Source organism: Rhinolophus ferrumequinum, chromosome 9 (genome assembly GCF_004115265.2).
Source record: "Rhinolophus ferrumequinum isolate MPI-CBG mRhiFer1 chromosome 9, mRhiFer1_v1.p, whole genome shotgun sequence".
In the NCBI taxonomy this organism is placed as follows: domain Eukaryota; kingdom Metazoa; phylum Chordata; class Mammalia; order Chiroptera; family Rhinolophidae; genus Rhinolophus; species Rhinolophus ferrumequinum.
Genome location: NC_046292.1, coordinates 72,139,831 through 72,167,443, shown reverse-complemented (window position 1 = coordinate 72,167,443; position 27,613 = coordinate 72,139,831).

Below are 27,613 nucleotides of genomic sequence, written 5' to 3'. Positions count from 1 at the left end.
AGTACCCTCATTTCTAATCTAGACCATTCTAACAATCCCCTCCTGCCCTCTCACTGCACGCATGCTCTGCTAAATCCAAAGTTCAAGCAAGAGAGTTTCTTTTGAAGACACAAATCGTCTCTCCCATTTGAAATACTTCAGTAACTTAACATTACTCTTGGAATAACATCTCAAAACCTGAAACTCAACCCCAAAGCCTGTAATAATCAGGCTCCTGCCTACATGTAGAGCCTCAAACAGCGTAACTCTCCCATTCTGCATTTCATGTATGAGCGTCTTTTTTTCCACTCTGCCATTTACAATATTCTTTGTCACTTTGAGACCCCTGAACTCGCTGTATTTTTCTGCCTGGGATGCTTTCCCCAGCACAGCTAAACGTTGTAGGGTACCAAAGTGAAATTCATTTCCCTAGGAACTCTCTTGAACATCTGAGGCTTCCCTGGGGTCAGTTCCAAAGTATCTTGTACTTGGATGCTCTCGACCAGAAGAACAGGGACTCCTTCTGTCTTTTCATCATGTGTCTTCAGCAACTACCGCAGTCCTGGCACACGCATGTACATTTTAATAAACACATGAATACATCTGAATGAACTGATATATGGTACAAAGGTACAATAGAGATCCTTTATTTTTTACAGAAAACTTACTAACCTAAAAATGCACATATATTTAATGACTTAATTCTACTTTAGGTAGAATATAATCCTGAATACTCTTTTTAAAGTCCCCAAATAACATATCCCTTTTTGTCATGCTTCATCGCAACCCAAGATAAATCTACTATTACACTTCTATGTGTGATGGTATGTATGTACAGATACACTTTAGATGATGTTAAGTGTGCAGATAAAACTCTTCCTGTACCAAATGTTCACAAAGGAAGCAGAGGACTCTCAGATGCACAGACACCCACCCACCCCCATCCATACAAACCTATTGACCTCCACGCCTGGGTCCTAATTGGAGCTATACTGTGTGAAGCTAGCGAGACTTGAAATGGATAAATCTGCTTGTCCGTTACTCAGAGGGGGCTGAGGTGTCAGTTCCAAACCCACTGATAAGGAAATTCTCTGATGATAACAGCAGGTTTGACACTGATGAAGTCTCCCCATCTGGTGTGTTTGGGAAAGCAGTAATGAATAAGGGCGTCAAAGTGTGTTTTCCTGGCTGTGTGCCATCACCATATTGTGTTAACTTTTCTCTCTTCCTCTGCTCCGCCATTCCCATCTCAGTGTGACTTGAAAGAACTATTCCAGAAATGTTTGGCTGCTTCTGAAAGCTTTCCTTTCCTGTTTTTGTCTAAATCAGGCTATTTCATTTGATGGGGGAAAAAAATGTCTTTCCTTTGGACGTACTCAGAAAGTTCTTTTACAGAGAAGAAAGTTTCCTATGCAGTTTGTGTCACATTAACATTTCCTTAGAGGCCAATGTGGTGTCTAATGGAGTTGCTACATACATTTTAAAAGTCAGCAGCATTCTCAAATTACAGTTGCTGCTCTGTTCAGTGATTATTGGATGCTCTCCTTTTTCCATTTGGATACACTGAATGGGGGTGACACACTTAGGCACCCAACTTGATCAAATGTATTCGATATATTCCAGGTGTCTTGTTTCTCCATTAAAATGATTTGCAGCTTCCATGTTTTGTCACTGCAAATAAAAGCACATACCTACTCTGTCATACATATATTTTTCTTCTGGAAAGTTGTACAACAGTCACTAGACTAATAGACTAGTCCAGCTACCTAGCCACAACTAGTATGGACTGATATTAAACAAGAAATGAAGATTTTTCACAGACGTTACCATTTATATATCTCCTGGTGAAAAAAAAAAACACCAGAAATATACATTTACTCATATGCAAGACTTTCCCTGGTATTAACACATAAGCAGACATTGTTCCCTAAATGTGACTGGAAATGTACAAAGCCTTTAACTTGACTAGTACATAATAGGCACTAAAATGTAATCACTAAATTTTAGAATTGAAGGGCTTTAACTGAGAGCTGAGAAATAAATATCCTTGCCAAGGACATACACGAGTCAGTGAGAGAATCTGAAATAGAATCCAATTGTCCTAACTCCTAATTATTTCTTTGTCCTGCATCATTTGTTTATTAAGTGAATTAGTGAATTAACTGATTTTTTTTTTCTTTAGCTTGATCAGTTAGTACTGGAAATAATCAGAGTCCAACTAAAAACCTCTAAAAGATGTTCAGAGTTCTCTACACTGGTAACACTTTTGAGTATAATGACCCACATTTTGTGATCTAAATCTGTAATGGTATTTTCATTTCACCATTATAAAGGCTTGTTTTTATTATTTTTACAGATAAACAGACATAGTAATATGTACTTATATAGTATAAACTTTCAATGAACTACACGATGCTTATCTATTTGCGAATTACTCAACCACAGCTAATTTTCAGTTCCAGATTGATAACCACCTGTCACCACATATGCTCAGCTGTTACTCTTTAGATGATATATGTGTGCAGATAAGCCTTTTTAACAGTTGCAAGCAAAATATATTTGTGCCCTACATGTGGTATGTCTTTATCAATATTGTAATTGTTTGTTCCTGTAAAAGAGGTAAGATATACTACAAAAGTATGCTATAATTAAGTTCAATTTTCTCCTGCCTTTGGACTACCTCTCCCACTACTTCTTTCCAACAAGAACAACAAAAATCTGTTACAAGTCCTACTGGAATAAGGTACCACTTACAGAAATCTACGTGAGCATCGGTTATTGACAACACAGATGTGACAGTGTTCCTCACTCTCTACGTATATTCAGAAATTGATTTTGTGTTTCAACAATGTGTGACGATTCTAAAAAGCTTAGCTACAGTTTGTCTCCCCAAATAGATGTACTATTTATAATGGAATCAGAGGATCTTAGGTTTGACGTAGCATCACATGGCACAGTGGTCAAGTGCATCAGTGTCGTGTCAACACCTGGACTGTAGTCTCAGCTCTTCAACCTGACAAGCCTGTGACATTTGGCAATGTCATTAAGGAATGCTAAAAATTGCCTAACATTAAGCAATTCTAAAATGTAGGCAATAACATTTTCTAAGTCAAACAATTTTTGATTAAACGAGATTGATGTACTTCGAGTATCTAGAACATGGTACTCAACAAGTCTCAGCTATTACTTTTGGAATGAAGTTCATAAATCAATCAACTTCATTTCCTCTCAGTGAAGACATTCCATCTGAAATCTTCGCAATAGTAATCCAAATTCTGGTAAAATACGTCCAGTATTAACAGACTTGCTAAAATTGTCTCTTCTATTACTTGACAACGTTAAATATAGAAAGTCTATCTGCTTCCTCACAACCACCTTGACTTTATCTTAGTCCTAAATTGTGGGGAAATCTGATAAATCCAATGGCAGCCCATTAAATATTATGAGCATTTATCCTATACGCTACTTAAAATGATCCTTTATGCTACCCTTACCTTCTTCCTGGCATATACAATTAATGAAATTGTTAGTGAGGTTAATCACAACCAACTTTTCAGGTTAAACTGAAAGGCATTTGGAAAAATTTTATATTTACCCACAAATTTCATTTCCATTGAGTTGACGGTACTGGAAAACTGGCTTAGTAATAATAGCTTCATGGCCATGATAAGTACTTTTTCACCTTTTGTTCCCAACATTATTGCTTTTTTTCAAACAAAATGAAAAATTGTTAATATTTCATTTACATCATCCTGGGATTTCCTCAAACTATCATTGCATGTATTTGTTGGCAGTCATACAATTATAAAGATGTATTGTCTGGATATTTAGCATCTCTAAATTTTACAACAATTATAAGTTGTATGTTTTCTATTTTGCTTGTTGTTGATATTTCTAATTAAGACTCTTTCCATGCCCATTTTTTAATCTGGCAGGAGTTTTTATATAACAATTTATTTAACCATAAAAACATTTTCTCACAACACATTTCCCTCAGTATATTGATGGAAATAACATCCATTTCTGAAGGTAAAGGAAAATGCTTTCTAAATTATAAATTGAAAAAATATATATATAAATGTTTTATCTTTACCATTATATCATTCCAATTTTCACTTATTTTTATATTTGCTGCTTTTACCAACATCAAATGATGTACTTATTTAATGTTAATTTTACTTCTTTTCCTGTTCCACTTTAAATTTTTCTTAAGGTATAAATCTTTTAGAATCCTTATGGAAAACCCTATGAGATATTTCTCTTTATGATGTATCTTCTCAAAGACAGTCAACCATCTAAGCTTTTATGTAGTGTATCCCTAAAGACAATCTTTTAGATCCACGGAGTTTAACACATTTTTCTCCAATATACCATAATCTCTAGTTTTCTTTGTTCATACAAATTTGAAATCTAGTCTTTGTAATGCAGAGCCTCACAGATTCATTTCTTATTGTACTGATTTAAGTAGCGCCTCATTACCAATGCCAACCTTGATTTTTCTTTTCTTGAAAAAATAATAACTACCTTTTTTAAAAGTACCAGAGCTATTTATATTATGTGAAAGTTCTTTTATTCTACTTGCTAATAATCTATTGCTGCATTTTTCCCTTACATACTGCTGTAGCTTGCAATTTACACCAACCATCACATGTGAAATGTTGCATTGTTGCAATTTTGCAGGGATTTTTAATAATATGTAAAATATTGAGCTTTCATATTTAAGTGGTATACACTAAGTTCCTAATTATTTTCACTAATGGAAAAGAACAAAGCTGAAGATAATACTAAATACCAGATAAATCCCAACACCTAAATGATGCATAAGTGTATCTGGAATTCTGAAAAATGCATAACAAGAAATAGTCGAATCATGCATTGATATTACTGGGACCAGAATTGGAAACTGCACAATTTCTTTTATCTTGCTCACCTAAATTTCTCTATCTCTCAGTGCTGGAAATAGATCATCCATCTCTCAGACTGATAAAAAAAAAATCACTTAAAAAGAAATAACTTCTCTCACAATTTTCTACAGAACAAGATAAAGTAATCTGGGAGTGAAGGAGATAATTATCTCAGCAAAAGAAATACAAAGTTAAGTATTAGATAACTATCCCAAAGTGTAGCAAAAGAGACTGGCGACAACCTACTTGTTTGATTATATACAAATAAACTGTAATCTTCATTGTCATATATTAAGCATCCAGTCTGTTCTAGAAATGTTGCCTCTATTATATCACTTAATACCCGTGGTAACTCTCTATGTATGTTATAATACTAAGTTTACTCTGAGAAAACTAATGTTCAGAGAGGGTAAGTAATTTGTCCAAGTATGCACAAATAGTACTGCTACTATCTGTGTAAGTTGCTGAATGAAGAATTGAAACTAAATTGGATTTAGACCAAGTTCATGGATTACGGCTGTGGATTTTCACAGTAAGCTCTCCTACCCCTCCACTATTGGAAATGTGGTCAAATCACCTCAATAAGCAGGATTCATCTCTTTTCTCTGTGGGGGCATTTTTCTCTCTTTTTTTTTTTTACTCTGATCCTGGTAGCACAAAACAATGTGTACTGCTCTGTGCCATTCTCTAAAACACTTTTGAGAGATCCTCAGGGTTTTCAGTTGAATGCAAATGTTTAAAGATTTACTCTTTGTAGTCTAAGAATGAGAACAGGCATTTTATGCTCTCTGAAGAAGTCAGATTTATCACATATGCTGCTGTCCTGGGACCTGCTGTCTTAGCTATCAGGAGGGGCACCAATCGGCTGCTGTCATCAGTCATGCATTGTGTATGCTCAGCAGCACCCTTCTTACTGTTAGGTCTGGCCATATTTCCCACAGTCTGAAATTTATTCACGTCAGCCTGTACCCTAGGAGCAGCTAGTTTGTCTCTTTGATATGTTATTGGCTTCTAGAAGCCTGACAGTTTTCCCTGTGTAGTTTTAATACATACTGATGAGTTTCCTGAACTATGGACTACCTACTCTCAAACATCCTCACGGTGCCCCAAAGGCCTTTCCCCCTATTCACGAGTTCCCAATATGGGGTCTTTGGGCCACCAGAGATTCTTCAAGGTACCAAAAGGATTTGGGGGGCTTGTTTCAAAATTCAAGGGAAATGGTACTTTTAGAAAAGAGGAAGCTGTAGAGGCTCCACACAGCACCGAATTCTTTGTACTAAGATTATGTTAACTCACTCTCATAACCTGATTAAGTAATGCTCATTGGAATCTCTGGTTAACAGTTGGGAATAGCATTGACTTTTAATTAAAAACGAATCCACCATTACTTCATAAAAGTAGCTTTTATTGATAAAAATCCTAATGCTTAGAGTCAAGAAGGACAAAGTAATCCGGTCGCTCTTTGGAGATGACAAGAGAACTACTGTTTTAACAATAATGATAACTATTATTACCAGTATATTATAATAATGTAACATATTACAACCTCTTAAATAATTTCCAGTGACCATGTTATTTTCCTACCACGTAAAAATTTCCAACTAACATGTTGAAATTTCCAATTATTCTTCCATTAGTTCAGTATTGAAATTCACTTTAAGTTTTCCACAAGTTTGCAATCATTTCCCAAATAACCAAAAGATCAGCCTGTCAAATGATTCATAATCTGTAAATAAGTTTATAAATGATCATATTTACATAAAGGAACCCCTCTGTTACAGATGGGCTTCACATTGAGAAGCTAAGAATGAGTTTGTCATGTAAATAATTACTCCTTAATTTATGTGCTTCATAATGAGATTTGCTTTTCCATATTAGAGTCTGTGAAATCAGGATCTAGTTGGAAGGAAATGGGCAAAAGCTATCACTAAAGTGATAGAAGAATATTTTACAAACTTCACACTGAAATATAGGAGCCTCGATAACTTGCTGACTTTCAATGTCCTCCCCCAAGTCAAAGATATTTCACTAAAATTCTGGAACCAAACGCTGGGTTTGTGTTGGCTCTGCCTCAAAATTCTACATCCAAATTTTCAGCAATTATATCAGCATAATTTAAAATCATTTAGCATAAGAGATGAGACAGGATTTCTGAAAAGGTAGTAATGAAAACCAATTATTCTATACACCCAAAGCAATGCTCTTGAATAAAAAACAGTTCATCAAATTGCACAAGTGTAGGGAATAAATAAAAGCATTAAACTTAAGCAATGTCTATTCCAAGAAAAGGCTGACCTGGTGTCATAAGAATGGGTGAGTCCCTTCTCTGTGGGTCTTAGAGAAAAGCTTCAAGTAGCATGGGTACATTCTGATGCTTCAGTACGACTAATGCACTAATTCAGTGTGCAGCTACCAGAAAGGGGGTTTTTCCACTTGAAGAAATTATTCTGACCGCTTAAAAGACAATAAATAGCCTGCTCAGAAGCCAGGCAAGCAACATCTACAGCAGTGATATTGTTACATGTCTACTCTGACTTACAGTATGGAGAAATCTATCCCACATCAGCAAATTTATCTATATCTTTGCAACTGAGTAATAGTATCAACACTATGTACAATCAGAATCCTTGGTATTTTTGGTTATTCAAAATATATATCCTGGCAACACAGTGTATTAAAAGTAACTGGAAGTCAGCAGAATTAGGACTGAGCCTGGTCCTACCCCACACTAGTGAGGTAGCTCTCACCAGTGGCCTCTGCTTTCTTATTTTTTTTTTTTAATTTGTTAAATTATGCAATAAGATTTAAGGAGATGGTCTCTATGGTCTTCACTCTATAATTCTATCATCTCTTTAACAAATATGCATATATGAATACGGGGTAGGAGGGGAACTAAGCCCTGGGTATTAGAGAAGTGAGCCTCAAAGAACAATTTCTAAATTAGAGATACTGCATGAGCCAGTTAACAAAGTTATAATAAACATGAATTCTTATAGTGACCATCGACATCTATAAATTAATAAATTCATCTAATAATTTTAACATATTTATTAGAAGTTACTCAAGCAAAAGTTTGAAAAGATTTTCTACTGTGTTTTCCCAAAAATAAGGCCTAACTGGAAAATAAGACCTAGCATGATTTTTCAGGATGACATCACCTGAACATAAGCCTTCATGCATCTTTTGGAGCAAAAATTGTCTTATTTTCGGGGAAACATGGTAATAGAGAAGAAGTAGATTGATTTGGAAGTTTGGTGGGTCTGTGGTATAGCTATCATACTTTATAAATGAGATAAATTTGGGCGATCTTTCTGTTTATGCACAAGATATCATATTACATCCCTCCTAATTAACAATAAATAATTACTGATCCTTAACTATGCCACCCAATACTTCAAGGTCTCACCAGTCTATCACTAGAGATAGGGACACATTAAGTAATAATTCATTATTTAGTCTTTGCTTTACCCATTCATATTGAACCTATTAGATTTGCAAATCTTCAACTCAAAACATTTCTCTGTGGCCTCTGGGATTTTCTGTCCAAAGTCACATCTTTCTTAGTTTCAAGCTGGTATTTTTTTGTTTTACTCCTTTTCACAGTTCTATGTAACTCCTTAAATTCCTAGATTTTTACACATTTTAGCATGCTGTACTTTGTCTCCTGCTCTTAACCTCTAACATTTTAGGAATGGCACTGTAGATTTGGCTTTGACAGCCATTCCAATCAGTCATTCTCTTAATCACTCCCCATGTTCTGTGCCAGGTTGCTTCCATTTATCAACTCTTTTAAGTTTTGATGCCAACCTCAAATACAGCTGCAAAGTTGAGCTGTGTTCTCATGAGGTTAAATAGAAAAAAATTGAAAAGACCAGGAAATGAAACTTACATCAAACCATCGCTGGTTGAAAGTAATTCCCTAGAATTGAGTAGAAACAATAACTTAGCTTTATCTCTTGAACATGAAACATGAAACTAAAAAGACAATTAACTGAAAAAGTTAGATCCATGATGGATCTTTGAACTGATACTTTAGCACCTCAAAGGATATTATAACACAAACACTCCTAGGTGATTATGAAAATATTCACTGGCACATTTAGAGGGTCACTCATCTCCTCCTTTCAGTATAAGCAGACATGCAACTAAGTCAGTCCTAAAAGAGAGTTGGCACAGAGTTCATTTGTCATATATATATCACATATATATCTATATACATACATTACATAAAATATACACATTATATATATTATATATATATTATATATATATATATATTAATATAATGGCTGCCAATCATTTTTTTTAATTTATTTTTAATTTATTGGGGTGACAATTGTCAGCAAAATTACATAGATTTCAGGTGTGCAATTCTGTATCACATCATCCATAAATCACATTGTGTGTTCACCACCCATAGTCAGCTCCCCTTCCATCTCCATACATTTGATCCCCCTCACCCTCATCCCCCACCCCCCAACCCCCTTACCCTCTGGTAACCACCAAATTACGTTCCCCAGATTAATTTTCAAGCCCGTGGCCATCCTATGGTCACCGATTGCCCTCCAATCACCTCACCCTCCCCCCCACCCCCCACCCCTCCCGCCCATCTAGCAACCCTCAGTTTTTCCTCATTGTCTCCCAAACTGTTTCTGATTAGTTCATTCACTTATTCTTTTCTTTAGAATCCGCAAATAAGTGAGATCATATGGTACTTATCTTTCTCTGTCTGACTTATTTCACTTAACATAATGTTCTCTAGATCCATCCATGTTGTTGCAAATGGTAAGATTTCTTTCTTCTTTATGGCTGCATAATACTCCATTGTATAAATGTACCACAGTTTCTTAATCCAGTCATCTACCGAAGGGCATTTTGGTTGTTTCCATGTCTTAGCTATTGTGTATAGTGCTGCAATAAACATAGGAGTGCATAAAGATTTTTGAATTGAAGTTTTGGATTTCTCCGGATAGATACCTAGGAGTGGAATTACTGGATCATAAGGTAGTTCCATTTTCAGATTTTTGAGATACCTCCATACTGTTTTCCATAGCGGCTGCACCAATCTGCAATCCCACCAACAGTGCACAAGCGTTCCCTTTTCTCCACATCCGCGCCAGCACTTGCTGTTTGTTGATTTATTGATGATAGCCATTTTGACTGGGGTGAGGTGGTATCTCATTGTGGTTTTTATTTGCATTTCTCTGATGGTTAGTGAGGTTGAGTATTTCTTCATATGTCTGTTTGCCATCTGTATGTCCTTTTTAGAAAAATGTCTCTTCAAGTCCTCTGCCCATTTTTTAATTGGATCGTTTGTTTTTTTGGAGTTGAGTTGAGTGAGTTTTCCATAGATTTGTGATATTAATCCCTTATCAGATATATCATTGGCAAATATCTTTTCCCATTCAGTAGGGTCCATGCCAATCATTTTTGCTGAGTCTTTCTATATTGCCAAAATCCCATATTTTGAGTTCTGCCTCCTCAAATTAAAATTTAGAATTCAAATATTTTGCCTTTTTTTTATGGGGAGGTTGGTGGAAACTCCACCAATCAAAATTCTCTACATGAAACTTTGACTCGGAAGAGAATAATGGGTAGAAATACGCTGGACATTCAGTTTTGCTTACATAGACGACAAAGAGATAGCTACCTTTTGAGAACAGCTCTAGTTGCAAGGTGATGCTTGGCAGAAGCAATTGCAACAAAGGTAAATTCCTGCCATTTATTTTTATTGGTGGGAGCAGCAATGGTGGCTATTTTTCTTCAGATTTGGGTCATTTTTCAAACACCCTTAATGATAAATTAGTTTCTTCAGCACCCCTCCTCTATCACCAGTGATTTTGGGAGCTATTGAATGTACTTCAGTTAGAAATGGCTCTGCTTATATTAACCTGAGCACTTCCTGCTGTTTGCAACTAAGAACACTGATCTAAAAACTAAACAACCCAAAATCACTTGTATCAGCAAAGAATAATGAAAAAAAATGTTGAAGTGAGGAAGAAATAAAGTGTTTGAACCATCAAGAGCAGTTCTACTAAGTTCATAAAACTACCAGAAAAGGAAATTGCAGGACCTCTTTAAAGAGCACAGTTTTACATTACTTACTACCACAAATTCACAAGTATTCAAGATGAATTTTTAGCACAAAACAAAATAAACAGCAAAAAAAAAAAGCCAATAATGGAGGATTAAAATCACTGAACCTCTAATAAAAAATTAAAGCTTGGTCATGTTGCTATTAACTCTTAAGCTATTAACTCTTACTCATATACATGAGTAAGAGTTAATATGATAGGCCTACAGAAGCCAATATGGCTAAATTGAATAATGTCCAAATTCATGCCTTTGACAACACATTTCTACATTAATTTTTTTTTTCTTTTTTATATAGTGTTCCATTTACTTACATTAATACATGCTTTCCAATTAAGTCATTTCTTTTTAGTATTATTTACCTTTAATGACTCATAGACAGCTTCAGCTGACTAATAATGCAACCATTCTATTTTCGTACACCACTTGATCAATATCTTTCTCAAAATATGGTTCACAACAGGAAAAAATATACCTCAGAAAAGATATGAACCTTGATGAGTACAATGGGACAATTAAATACCTAGATGTATACATTTACATCTAATAGTATGGCCTAAGATTATTTTTGGTCTTAAGCAATAAGACAATAAGAATAAATTAGAGTTAGTTCATGGTCAACAAGAGCTTTAATTCTAAGTATCAACTGTTTCTGATACTTTAAGACTTCTCACAGAGTGATAAAATGAATTTAAGGGTCAAGGAAGGCTGAGGCATTTGGAATATGTAATACCAGAATTTGGAATATGTAATACCAGCATTAAAGCTGAAGAAAGAGCTTCAGGAAATTGAAGAGAGTTTCCCAGGAGTCTGTTGCTGAATACTAAGCTGCCCTGGCACAGAGCAAACTCCATACAGATACACAAGGGATTGGTGAGCTAGAAGCTTAAAGTTCCCAGAGCCACACAGATCCAACATATAGAGTGCCAAAAAAAAAAAAAAAAAAAAAAAAAAAAAAAAAAAAAATTATACACATTTTAAGAAAGAAAAAAACTGTATTAAAATTGTAATACTCAATCTATATTGATAACAAAAGATGAATACAAGCCATGTTTGACTTCTGCAATTAAAAGAGGTGCTCAAAGTGATTACCATCAGCGTAATTTTAATACAGTTTATCCTTTCTTAAAATGTGTATCCATTTCTTTTGGCACCCTCTATTGTTGAGTTTTAACAAGCCAGAGTGGAGAGTTTTCTTTAATATAGAGAACACTCAGTGGAATCAACTCAGAAGTCATGCCTTGGTAATGGGGCTCAACTAGCCCTAGAGTAAAGGTTATTCCAAACTGGCCATAATAAAGATTAAAAACACTGCTGAAAATAATCAAACTGATTCTCAAGTAACTGAACTGATTTTTAGAACACAGTCCAATGATCTTTAATACAATACACTGCATTAATTTCCTATGTCTGTGGACAAAGTACTCCAAACTAACGTGGTGGCTTAAGTAACCAAAATATATTGTCTCACAGTTGTTGAATTTGTAATTCCTAGATCAAGATGTCAGCAGCCTTGGTTCCTTCTAAGAGCTGTGAGGGAAGGATCTGTTCTAGGACTCTTTCTTAGGCTTATAGATGGTCATCTTCATATTCTCAATATTGTTCCAGTATCCAAATTTCCCCGTTTTATAAGAACAAGAGTCATACTGAATTATGACCTCATTTAACTTAAGCAGTTATACCTGTGATTACCCTATTTCCAATTAAGGTCACATTCTTAAGTACTGGGGTTTAGAAATTGAACATACACATTTGGAAGAAGGAACCACAATTCAGTTCATAACATACATCATACTTCAGCAATCAAATAAGTAAATTTCTCAATTCCAACAACAACAAAAAAATCCCAGGTATAAAGCAAGCAGGAATATCTGATCCAAAAGGAAGAAATAGAAGTCAATAGAAACAGGTGCAAAAAAATGACAGAGATGATGGAATTTGCAGAAAAGGACTTTGTAAAAGTTATTATAAATGTACTTCTGAGTTGAAAAGAAAAAAAAAATCACCTTGAAAAAGAGAAATGGAAACTACGACTACCAAATGGAACTTCTACAATTAAAAAACAAATACATTAAATGACAAATTCACTGGATAAGATTAATAGCAGATTAGATATCACAAGAGATCAAAATATATAGATATACCAATAGAAACAATCTAAAATGAATCATAGAAAACTACAGTGACCTGTGGGACAAACCAAGCAGTCTAATACATGTATAACTGGAGTTTCAGGATGAGAAGAGAGACAGGATGAAAACAATATTTGAAGAATTAAGGGCTGAAATTTTAAAAAATATGATAAAAACTATAAATCAACAGAGCCAAAGCTCAGTAAGTCATAATAAAATCATTCTGAAGCATATCATGATTTTCAGAAACAGTGCATGTATTTAATAGAGTTTCAAAATAATGAAACAAAAACTGACAGACTGAACTGATGAAATAGACATATCCACAATTATAATTGGAGACTTCAACACTCTTCTCTGATTAACTGATAGAAAATGTAGGCAGAAAATCAGTAAGAAAATAGAGACCCAAATAATACCTTCAACAAAATTTACCCAATAGACATTTATAGAATGATACCCATTACAATAACAAATATGTTTTTCAAGTGCATATGGAATATTTATAATTTTTTTCTAAAGTTAAAAATGAAATGAATTATATATTGAACTCCAGAAACTAGAAAAAGAACAATAACATGAAAAAGTAGGTAGAAAAAAAATATACGCTTTACAAAATAATGTTTAGAAAATAATTATAGTTTCATAAACTGAAAAATAAGACTTTGCAATGCCCTCAATTTAAAGGGGTTAGCAAAATCAAGAAAGAGAATAAAATCAAATAACAAAAGTAATGAAAAATAAATTTAAAATGAGTTAATAAACTAAACAGATAACATGAAAAAATTACGAGACTATTTGCCTCAACTGTATGCACTTCTCTTTGAAAATCTGAATGAATTGGATATGTCTAAGAAAGTTATAAATTAACAATTTATTTTAAAAGAAACACATACAAAAAACAAGTATTCTAAAAAGCTTCACGCAAGAATAGCACCAGGCCTACCAAGTTTCCCCGAAAATAAGACCTAGCCAGACCATCAGCTCTAATGGGTCTTTTCAAGCGAAAATTAATATAAGACCTGGTCTTATTTTACTATAATATAAGACCGGGTCTAATAATATAATATAATATAATATAATATAATATAATACCAGGTCTTATATTAATTTTTGCTCCAAAAGACACATTAGAACTGATGGTCCGGCTAGGTCTTATTTTTGGGGAAACAGGGTAGATGAGTGCAAAGCTGATAATTTTCAACTCAAGTATCATGTAAGCTGGTGTTATTTAAACTACTCAATATAAGAGGGGGGAAATGATAATTTTATGGAAAAATCAGCTTGGAAGGATGACAGGAAAATTCTGAAAATGAAGAATAACAAGGAAGGACAAGTCTGGAAAAACAATGAAGTACTTTTGTAAAGCTACATTACAAAACTGCCTAATTCAAACAGTGTAATACTGGCAGGGAAATAAGTAAAACGATCAACAAAACAAACAAACAAAAAGAATCCAGACTCAAAGCCACAGGGAATTCAGTATATAATAAAGATGGAATTTCAAATTAGTGAGGAAAATATATTATTTAAATGCATTCTTTGGGAATGACCATCTAGCCATTTAAAAGAAAAATTAGGCTGAACTTTTATATTATATGCAAAATCAATTCCAAATGCATCAAACTCTGCTTGTTAAAAACAGAAATCATTAAAATTCCACAAGGAATCTTGGGAGATATTTAAAACTAAAAATTTTGAGTAAAAATAATAAAAATGCTATTTTAAAGCATGTCTTGGAAGTCATAAAATAATAAAATGGAAAATTTATGGTGAAAAACATCGTTAACAAAGTTCAAAAAATGAATGATTTTCTTGGGAAAGATTTCCTAATTTCCTTAAATTCCAATGCTTTGAACATGAAAAAACAGTAAACTGAGTATGCATAGGTAAGAACATTAGTATATAATTTTATGGAATGCTGTGGCAATTTGCATAATTTAAAATAATGACCTAGCAATTCCAATTTTGAGATTTAACTTAGAGATAATCTTACAAATGTCAAAAAATATTTAATTATTGTATTTTAATAGGGAAAAGACAAAAAAATTCCCCGAATAGAGATGAAATAAAGTATGTTACATCTATACACTGGAAGAATATTAGGCAAATAAATTTCCCTGCAGAAAGTTCATAGATAGATAGATAGATAGATAGATAGATAGATAGATAGATAGATAGATAGATGATAGAGATAGAGATATACAGATATATACGTATAGATATATAGCTACACACACACACACACACACACACACACACACACACACACACACACACACACACACACACACCCGGGGTGCCAAAAAAATGTATACACATTTTAAGAGATGTTATCTATGCTCAAGCAGTAGTTCGCCGTTATCAGAGTGTCTGGATGCTGATGGTAACCACTTTGAGCACCTCCTGTTATTGCAGAAATCAAACATGACTTGTATTCATCTTTTGTTATTGGTATATATTGAGTATTACAATTAATACAGTTTTTTCCTTTCTTAAAATGTGTATACATTTTTTTGGAACCCTGTGTGTGTGTGTGTGTGTGTGTGTGTGTGTGTGTGTGTGTGTTTGTGTGTGTGTGTGTATCTATACATATATATGTATACACACATATGTACACCCTATACATACACACAAAACATACAAACATCATACCATAATTTGGGTAACTTTTATATTACAAACAAGTATAAAGTTAAATGAACCAAATTACTGTTCTATTCTGGATAAACAAGGTTTATCCAGATTACTAGATAAACAAGGGAGGAAAACACATACAAATTTTGTTTCATTACTACACAGCAATCAAAATATACATTTTATATTTTTATTAACACATGTCTCACTCTCTTGAAGTATAGATTTTTTTAAAGGTCAAATTCCTTCTGCTTTTGTAAGCACATATATTCTATGGGCATATATTTTCATTTTATAAAGATTTTATCATTTAATATCATACATGAACTTAAATTATATGTATTTCCTTTAAAAAGTTAAATATGTAGAAAGGCTTCTATATTTCTCACATTTCATAAGTGATTCAACTCCAGCATGTAGCATTTCCTGTTTTAGGAAAAAATAGAGCACATAGTGAACGCATTGCTGTATTTAAAAATTTAGAGGTGTTTATTATGTTTCTTGCAAGCCACTAAGTAGAATTCTTCAGGGCCTTCTGAACGATGAAAAATGGGAAGATTAAAAAGAAGACTGAACACAAAAGTCTATGCCAATCTCACCCCCAGGATTACATGAATTTCCATTTCTATAAAAAAATCTATGTTTACTACATTTGGTTTGTATTTATTAAACTAGGATAGAATTGTCCCACTTTGCTAAGAATCTGTTGAAAATGAACTGGCGCCTGAATTATAATTACTGTTTCCTTTGAAAACACCTATCATTGATTCTACACAATTCATGTCAATGATAAAATGTTGGGAATTTTCCACCTATGACATATGATACCACTACAAAGATGAAATTTTAAGGATCTTAAACACATTTCGTCAAACTTTGGCCAAACTATTATAAGTGGAACACAATTCTTTCATAAGACACATGTAACTATTTAAAATCTACCTATTAAACTATTTTTTATTTCAAAATTGATAGTATAAAATGATAATTTATAGAAGAAAATGGAAGCCAATATTATCTTCCTAAAAAGTTTGCTTCAGTTACATTTGCCTGCATTTTGTTTTGATATTATCAAGAGTACTTACAGAGTCTCACTTTTTTAAAATGTAAATGCTAAATATTATCCTGAGGTTTTTGAGAATCCATGATTGCCTTCAGAGCACACGAAACAAGGAGAAAACATTAATAATCTTTAACATGAAAGCATCTTTCTATCTACTGTAACAGCTATTTGGGCCAAAAGTAAACCACAGGAATGAATATTACTTTCAGTGGAAGTGATTTCAGGAACTTATTATAGCTCTCTGTCATTTCCTATAATCAGGGAAAGGGCGTTTGGTTAATCAAATTTATTTTGGTGTTGAGAAATTATCTAACTACATAAGACATGGTACATGAGCTCTGACTTTTTCAATAGGAGACAAATGACATGATTAAATGAGACACCTCTCTGGGGAAAGTGATTGGAGAACCCATGATTATAGGCTTTGGAGTGATTTGCATGTAAAATCCCAGAGACTAAGAGAGGTGGTGGCTTGATACAGACTTGGAAACTGGCTTTTTATGTTCAGGGGAATAAGTATCCAGAAGAGCAAAGATGGATTTCTGTATCAGTCAGGGTCTTGGCTGGAGATAGAAACTAATGGAATTATTTTAACAAAGAGAATTTAATATTAACATTTCTCAGCCAGGTATCAGAGAACAGAAAATGTGCTACTACTATTAATAATAATAGCAATTAAAGATGCTGAGTAATCACAGAAGTTGTTACTGTAGGATGAAGCTACAACCAACCTCTACGGTTTAGGGGAGGAATGGAATGGCACTGAGGAAATGAGAACTGTATCCCTGAGGCAGAGATGCCGTCTGGTAATTGATTGGCACCTCAGGAGATGGATGCAAGGGAACTGGGACCCAGATCTCTAAGAAAGGAGCTTCAGCCAACTGGTACTGCAATCTCACAGTGGGGCATAATGAGGCTGTTTCTGGCAGGTGAAAAAATGGCAACCTGAAATCGACTGCTACTATTTGAATGAACTGCCAGTGCCAAGGTGAAGAACCATTAATGTGATAACACTGACCAGGAAACAAAATTCCCCTCCCTTTTCCCATCATGCAGTTTACCTTAGCGGCCCCTACTGGCCAAGCCTAAGTGGAAACCAGCTGGCAAAGGAGAATTGTGGTTTGGTGAGTACCAGCCCCAGAATCAAAAAATAGAATTCACAAGAGTGGATTTGGAACTGAGAGATCAAAGCCCAATAACCAGCACAGTTCACTCATTTGACTACTCAAGATTAATACTTACCTTTGCACAAACTATTGAGTCTTTGTACAAGAACAAAACATTTACACCTTCTCCACAAAAGGTGTAAACATTTTCACCTTCTCCACAAAACAAGGAGGCAAAAAATCCCAGTAGTTCTTGAGTATAGAATTACTCCTCCTCAGATGTAATCACAGTCCCATTCTTGTAGGAAATAATGACAAAAAGAAATTAAGTAAATTTCCCAGTAGTTTGTGGTTTCCAGTTTCTATATTGCTTACCAATTTCTATTTTTCAAAACAGTCAAATAACGGGATCTATTTTTCTATTCTCGATTTTTTTTGTTTAGTTTTGTGGATGGGCCCTACTATATAAACATTTTTAAGTGTTCCTTGGGTGCCTGACAGAAGGTATACTCTCCATAAGGCTCAGTACTGTGTGCATACATATGTATGTTATGTTGACACACTTACACATACACACACATACAAATGTATATGAAGGTGTGACAAATAAGTTTGCAAACTTGTTGCAACGATGCTGCTAATCTTTTTTGATATCAGAGGGATTATTCAGTATCCCTCTGATACCAACTGCACAGTTAACCAACTTTACTATTTGGAAGTGCTGAAAAGGCTGCATGAAAAAATTAGACAAATACGACCTGAACTTTTCGCCTACAATTCATGGCTCTTGCATCATGACAATGCACCAGCTCACACAGCACTATCTGTGAGGGAGTTTTTAGCCAGTAAACAAATAACTGTATTGGAACACCCTCCCTACTCACCTGATCTGACCTCCAATGGCTTCTTCTTTCTTTACCCAAAGATAAAGGAAATACTGAAAGGAAAACATTTCCATGACATTCAGGACATCAAGGGTAATATGATGACAGCTCTGATGGCCTTTCCAGAAAGAGTTCCAAAATTGCTTTAAAAGATGGACTTGGCACTGGTGTCGGTGCACAGCTTCCCAAGGGTAGTACTTTGAAGGTGACTGTAGTGATATTCAGCAATGAGGTATGTAGCACTTTTTCTAGGATGAGTTCTTGAACTTAATTGTCAGACCTCATATGTACATGTACATTATATATGTTAGTGTATTGTGTGTTGGATATGTATGTACATTTTTATATCTCTTTATGGCTAAATCTATAAAATATAAATATATGATTGAGTAGATGTGTATGCATTTAATTTAGATACGCCTATTTATATTAATTTGTTTCTTGCATGGACTGAAAGATACAAGTTAAAATATCTTAATGCAAATCGTCTATTCCTGTTGTTATCATCCTGTAGAAACTGGATGGACTCCCCCCACCAAACACACACACACAAATCCAAACTTGTGCTCAGAAGTTGAGACTAGTGACACTGTAACGCACCAAGGAGGTGAAAAGGTTTATTCCCTACATAATGGGGTTTCCTTGAGAGAGCAGGACAGGATCTGAAGCACATCCAAAAATATCTTGAGAGAAAAGCAGGAGAGGAAACTGGCTTGGTTTTTAATTTGGTTAGGGGACGGACTGGGGTGTGTGTCCCCATAGGCATGAGCTGAGGCTGGCATAGATTGAGTTTTCCATCAAGGCCAAAAAAAAGGGCACCACGCTTTTTTATCAGCTTGTGTAGATATGGGACAGAAGTAGAAAGTGGAGCGAGGAACTTGAAAACTGTCAGAAGTTAGACATAAAAAATGAAGTCAGACATTTTATTACAATTTCTTATTCAAGGTCCTGTAATTTTGGCAACATATATTTTGATGCTGTTATTTGGTGTACAAAGATTCAGGACAACTAGATTTTCAATTTAAGCTGTTGTCTTTGTCATTTAAAAGTGACTTTCTATTTCATGATGAATGTATTTTTGCCCCCCAATTCAACCTTTTCTTGCGTTAATAATCTGATTTCTGCTTTTTTGTTGTTGTTATTTCTCTGGTTTGCTTTATTTTCTCCCACACTTTTATTTTGGCATTTCTGAACAACATTGATTTAGAATTTAAAAAGCTTTTAAATTTGATGTCAAATTTGATTCTGTTGTTTGATCCAATCTATTTTTTTCTAGTCAAATTTAATTTCTGTACATATTATGAAAATATTTTTCATTTTGTATTTATATTTTGTTTTTTGTTATAAATATGTCCTATAAAGGTTTTGGATGATTGTGGTTAGGTTTGATTTTGCCTGCCATTGTGTTTATTTTTGTTGTTCTAATAGTAGTTTGGACGTGTATAAACAGCACAGTTTTCCTAATTTACCTTTAGAAATCATGAAACTATAAGTGCATTAGCTTATACTTTTTTATACTTAGAAATTTTAGGTAGATCTACCAACTCTTCTACTTACTAAATAAAGAATTCAGTCTTTTTAAACTTTTGGCACCTATCTATCCTAATATCCTTACAGTTATATTTTAACATTAAAATATTCATATACAAACTTAAATCTTATCATAATTTCAACAACTCTTTGGCATTTGCACTTTAAGAATAGTCAATATACTCACAGCAAGTCCTTTCAAGCCACATATTGTTACTTTTGTTTTGAGTCATCTGTTGGCTGGCTGTATGTGGCCATCAAATATTTTTAAATGATGGTTTATATCGAGTGATGCATCTATGGAGAATGTCTATTTTATTGCCTTAAAATTTGAATATTAAATCTTTATTTTAAATTCTCAGGTCATATTTTCTGTTAGACCATTGCCATATTTGTTTAACAATATACTGTAATTTAACAAAACTGCATAAATTACGAAGCCATTCTGATTTTTCACATCTTATGGATGACTTACATTTGCCTAGATTCTAGTAGGATTCTTCACCTTTGAAGTTCAATAACTTGATTGCTATGTCCCATTATTTATCAGTTTATGTCAAATTGGAAAATTCAGATATTTCTAGGCGAAGTAAAATGTAATATTGATTGGCACTTTCACAATTTTCCTATATATGTTTTTAGAAAGTATACATTTAACCCTCCCAACTTATACACCATGATTTCTAGCCTATAAATTCTATCTGAAACTCAAAAAATTATTCTTCTTTTATAAAATTGATTTACCTCAATACCTTATTATTGTTTTATACCAATTAGATTTACATAAATAAGTATTTATCCTTTTAGTACTGTTGATTAACTCAGTTATTATGATTGTTTAAAATATTCTTGTTTTATACGTTAATTTACCTAAAATTTTTTGTTTGTTTTATATAGTTTAGATTTACCTAAACAAATATTTTCTCTGTTCATTGCTCTTTATTATACCCTATATATCAATGCCTCCATTAGGATTATATTACTTTTACCTCATGTCTACCTGCTATTAACTCTAGATAATGCTTTCAATTTGTATTTATTTGAAAATAGGTTTCATATTTATTTTTTATGATAGCTCTATTGAGTTTTGATTCCATTCCTTAAAATTCATCCAACTAAAACGTACAATTCAGTGGAGTTTAGTATATTCACAGATTGTGTAACGTAGCAATATTTCATTATCTCCAAAAGAAACTTTATACCTGTTAGTACTCACTTCTCATTCTCTCTCTCTAACCAGATCCCTGGTAATCACTAATCCCTTTTCCGTCTCTATGGATTTGTCAATTCTGACATTTTATAAATGATGTGATACATATCATGGCCTTTGGTGTCTAGCTTCTTCACTTAGCATAACATTTTCAAGATTCAAGATTTCATTTTATAGCATCTGTGAGTATCTCATTCCTTTTTATGACAACTATTCCGTTTTATTTATGTTTAGTTGATGAATATTTGGGTTGTTACTGCTTTTTTATTATTATGAATTATGCTGTTATGAGTATTTGTGTACAATCTTTTGTGTAGACATAGCCTCTTTAGTATGTGCTAAAGAGAGGAATTACTGAGTAACATGGTAACTCTACATTAAATTTTTGAGGAACTGCCAAAATGTTTCCCAAAGTGATTACATCACTTTACAATCCCATCATGAATGTATGAGGGTCCAATTTCTCTACATTTTCACCAACACTTGTTATTGTCTATCTTTTTTTATTTTAGCTTTCTCCATCCTAATGTTATTATCATATAAATTATATCTTTATAGATTATAAGCACATCAACATGAATATTTAATTATTATCCTACATAGTTGTTTTTTAAATAAGAAAAAGAAAAACCTACAAATAAAAATACCTTTATAATGCTTTTTATATTTACCTATGCAATTACGTTTACCAGTACTCTTTATTTCTTTATGTGGACACAAGTTACTATTGTATCCTTTCATTTTAGCCTGAAGGACTAGTTTCAGTATTTCTTGTAGGGTAAGTCGCTAACAAAACATTCTCTCTATATGTAATTTTTTTTTTCATTTCAGTTGTACTTTTCCACTTCAAAATTTCTATTGTGTTCTTTTTTAAAATTTTTTATCTTTTTATTGATATTTTATATTTGATGAAACCTTATTCTTTAATTCTTTATATGTGGTTTTATTTAGTTCTCTGAACATATTTATAATAGTGATTTAAAGTCTTTGTCTAGTAAGTCCAATGTCTAAGCTTCATCAGGGAAAATTTCTATTGACTGAGATTTTCCCATTGACCAGCCACACTTTCTTGTTTCTTTTCATATCTCACTTTTTGGTTGAAAACTGTACTTTTAAATAACATAATGTGGAAGCACTGGAAATTACAATCCCCTCCTACCTAGAACTTGTTGGTTATAATGGTTTATTGGTGGCAGTGGTGATTATAGTGTTTGTTTACATAGTGACTTTCTTGTATGAATCTATAAAGCCTTCATTCTTTATCATGTGCACTCACTGAAGTTTTTATTCAGTTAGTTTCGTTGTCAGTTAATGTATAGAGATCTCCTTAAATAGCTTCAACTAAAAGCCTTATATTCTCTTATATTTTCCATCTCTCTGGCTCTCATATTTCATACCAGATATTTTCTTAAACAGTTTTCTTTCAAGTGTAATTTCTTCATCTGTATCTAATCTGCTATTAAGAGTCCCCATTATTTTTAATTTCCATTTTATTTTTCATTTCTAGAATTTTGATATTTTCTTAGTCAAATATATTTTGTCATTTTATTTTAGATACTATTTCTCAATCTTGTCTTTCATCTTTCCATATCCCTGAAAGGCTATAGAAACACTGTTCAACTCCTCTCGCTCTCAATTACCTCTCCCATAATTAGTAAGTTTCCCTAATAAAAAGATAACCCCAAGTACAATATTCAGACGCCTGGGTTTGCAAGATCCTCTGAATCTTGCCCTAGTACTTCATGTTTATCAAGTGCCATAATATTTTAATATCCAATAATTATACTTCTGGGCATCTATCCTAAGGAAATAAGCTGAATATGGATAGATTTATACACAAAGATGTTCAAAGCAAAAAATTTATTGTAGAAAATGTTTGGAGAAAATCTCAGTGTTCAACAATCAAAAAAGCATGTATTAATTTGTTGGAATATCACATAGTCATTATGATATTTTCCAATAATTATATAACCTAATAAATCGCTCACAAGTTACTATCAAAATCTTAGGATAAATATGACTTATATAACTACTTTCTACAATAAAATTATTTATCCATAACACATTACAAACCAAAAGAAAGAAAACATCCTCAATTTTAATTTTTTTTATACTTTCCTAGAATTTTTGCACTAAAAATTTAGTAACTATAATTGAAATGAAAAGGTGAATTTGAACTACAAGAAACAGTGACTTTGTTAATTTGTGTGCGGGTATTTGACAGAAGAGTAATTTGTCCAACTATCCCTTTCTCCAATACAGGCATGATGCCCTTTTTTCCCTTTGCTCTCACCTGTGTTGCTGACATATTTGTTTATGTGGCTTTCAGATAGTCACAACATTTCCTTTACAGAGATTCGTTCTGATGTATCTTATATTTTTTCATATCTCTGAGGATGACTATAATGGTGAATTCATGATGAATGTTTTTTTTTTTTAATTAAAGTTTATTGGAATGAATATTTAAGCTCTTGGAAAAGTGAGAAGCACCTCACCATTTGGGTCACAACTCACAGCCTGTACAGTATCCCAATGACAAGTGTCTGAACTACTCTCAATGTAGACTTAGTCTTCTGAGATCATTGACATATATCAATAATATCTGAATATGAGCTCTTTACAGAATTATTAAAAGTAATAGCTGGATAATGGGATAATAATTGAGGCCAACTCTTTTTAAAAATTATATCTGGATAACAGCTATGAATATTGTCATCACTCACCTCTGCTGTATTTCAATGTTTTGGCAAAGTATCATTCATTATCATTATTTTTTAACAGAAGCAATTTTCTTTGTTCATTATATTAATAATGTGATGACTTCTTGTTGGCAAGCTAAATAATCTTCTATGAGCATATCTAGTTTAATTTAAATGTGCTAATCTTTTGCACTTTTCAAGTAGACAGTCAGACATCCTTTAACAGATAATTAGTTTTAGCAGCTCCATATTATATCTCACAAATGATGAGAAAACACCAGCCAGAAAATATAATTTCATAGGCTGTGTTGCAAGGAGACTGTATATGAAGTCCTATGACATAACTACATTTGGGCAAAGGAGACCCTAAAATGGTTGAGCAAATTTAAGAGCTGGAACCTAAGACTTGGGAAAATACTATGACAGGAAGTAGGATTCTTTAATTTTGAAACAAGATGGACTATTTAACAAGCAGGGTTAGGTGAGAACAAGTTGTACATTAGGTATTTCTTTGGTTAATCGTGGTTTGCTTTTATTTGGGAAGAAACCTCAGACCAGTGAAGCAAGGTACGTTTTTCATGTAAAGTGTTTTGTTGATGAGCTAAGCTCAAGCACAGTTAAGGCAAACGCTGAGCCCAGAGAGACAGATTTAGTTAACACATCCAGCATTGGGAAAGTCCCTGATGGAAGTTAAGTAGGTTATGAACAGATTTGGGGAGATTTTATTTATGGCAGTACTCCAGCTGGAGATAAATGGAGCATTGGATCCCATAATTTGGATGAAGACCTGGTAATTACTAGGCTATGTCATAACTAGGTTTCAAATTCAGTTCACCCACAAGAGAAAATCTGAGGTACCCGATCAGGTAAATTTTACTACAGAGCGGAATTAGAAGCAGGATTTTTACCTTAGATAAGTTTTATTTTATAAGCAGGAAGAAGGAGTTGAGAAGGAAAGGTAGTACTTTGTCCCAGAGATTATCCTCATCTATAATACAAAAGTCACCTGGTCTATTGACATTAGACTCAACTCCAGAAACTCTGAATGGTGGTCAATATGTTAAGAAAAAGAGAACATTTAATATTTGGAAGAGAGAGAAGGTGAATTTAGAACAGGTACAAGCAATTACTTCTTGAGCCAGGCAAAGGAAGTAGACATGGTTTAACCTAGATGGAGGTCTCTCCACGTGTACTGAGAAGGGCATAGGGAAATCACGGATGGAAGTGAATGCACTCTCCTTAGCTGTGTATTCCTAACAAAATCTATTTCTTCTTTCCTATCAAAACCCTTCAAATTATTCTGCACACAGAGATGGCCACTTCTCCATATGTAGAGGCTTCAGGTGGCATATGTGTCGTGAGCAGGGATGTTCCCACACACTCCAAATCGACTGATGTATTCTTTAAAAACTCCCATTATTAGAAGAGTGCTCTCTCTAGCATTGCTGGAATTCATGGGTCCAGAAATCAAGGGATGGGAGTGACCTGTTCACCCTTAAACCTAAAAACCTATTCACAGTGTTTCGATTCCCGTCCTTGGGATTTTGAACTCTTCTGCTTTGGATACCTATTTTAACAGCAGGCAGTGTTCTCTCCATGGGACAGCAAGAAGGCATCCATCCAATGGAAAGTTAGGGCCACTCCCTGCTAATTTGGGCTCCACCTGCAGTTGAACCTATAGACAAAGAGGGGGATTACATCATTAGCTAGAATGACTGACCCTAATAACCAAGAAAATTGGTCAAGAGAACTATGTACAGAAGCCAGGGTCTTCTTTGAGTACCTCTTAGTACTTCTATGTCCAAGAGTAAATGTTAGTGGAAAATTACAAACTACCTCCCCTCCAAAAAAGTAGGTATGCCACCTCAGGATTTAGACCCTTCAGAAATTAAGTTTGGGTCACCCAACTATACATACCAAATATAGGTCCTTGTTTGAGGGTGAAGGATCATAACATGGGGAGTGAAAGAAGAAACTGTAAGCATATTCTAGAGCCTCACGATCAGACACAGAAATGTGGTTGCTGCATCAGCTATGTATGGTTTATTCCTTGCTTTCTATGTGTGGGTACACATACACAAGTACACACACATGCATTATTAATGACTGATATTTTAATGAATCGATGAATACTTACTTCATCTGTTGCTGAACACTTGTTTCCTCTAATCACTCCTGATTATAAACACTTCCGTATTAAACATGTGTGTGTGGAAAATAGGACCACATTCATGATTAATCCCTGAGGATGTGGGGGCAAAAAGCATAATTGCTGAATTTGAAAACTGCTACTCTCAGTAGACAATTAAAATATTTTTTAATGTTATAGGAATTCACACTCACCCAGAGCTTCTTACCTCATCCCTTCTTGGTTCACAGTAACTGCAACCTTTTATCAAAAACATGTATATTAATTTCATAAGCAAAAAGGATGCAGTCCATTGCTATATTAATTAGTTAATAAGTTTAATTTTATAGACTGAAATTTATCAGTCTATACATTGATTACATTTTTGTTGAATTTTTAGTGGTTTTAGGTATTTGCTTAGCAATTGTAAAAGATTTACATATATGTGTATATATATATATATATATGTATACACACACACACACACACACACACACACACACATATATACAGGGTCCGATTCTTCCCAACCAATGTCCTAACTTAACATGTGTTTAAAAATAAAAAATAAAATCAGGCCTTTTTAATCTTAGTCATTCATGTTTGCTTTTTCCTTTGTGATCACCAGAAGGCTGTTTTTTTTCCTTTAACCTTTGTCTTGAGTTGGAAGTTCAAGATCTTAAACCATCTTTTTCTTTCCTTATGTTTTTCCGTGCCCTTTAAAAATCATTCACTTCATATCATCATCTATAATTTATAATCACTATTTGATATCCCGATAATTTATCCATTCGGTTTCCATGGTCCCCCTCAGTTTAATGAACTGCTCCTCTACAAGGGAGGTTTGTACTCCTTCGCAGTCATTTGCATTCATCTTATCCAGCTTTTGTCAGCAATTCCATGTGGCCTATTCCTAGGAACTCTGTTCCAGGAACTTTTTATTCCGGAAAAAGAACAGAACAAACCAATCTGTGCTATCTTGTTTTGTATTAACAACTGCCATTACCAAAAAAATGCATGTTCCCTATTAAAATTTCTAGCTGAATACTGATCTAGGAGCATTCTCTCAATGGAAGGGATCTTTATTCTGGCTCTTATCTTTCTGACATAAGAAATGTATTGTAAGAACATTTTAATATCATTGATTTATTATTTCCCTCTGCTTGCCGGTGAGGTTTATGTTTTCCATCAAGCTATCTATACAGTGTTTCATCTACAAATCTTTCTACATGGACAGAAAACAACAAA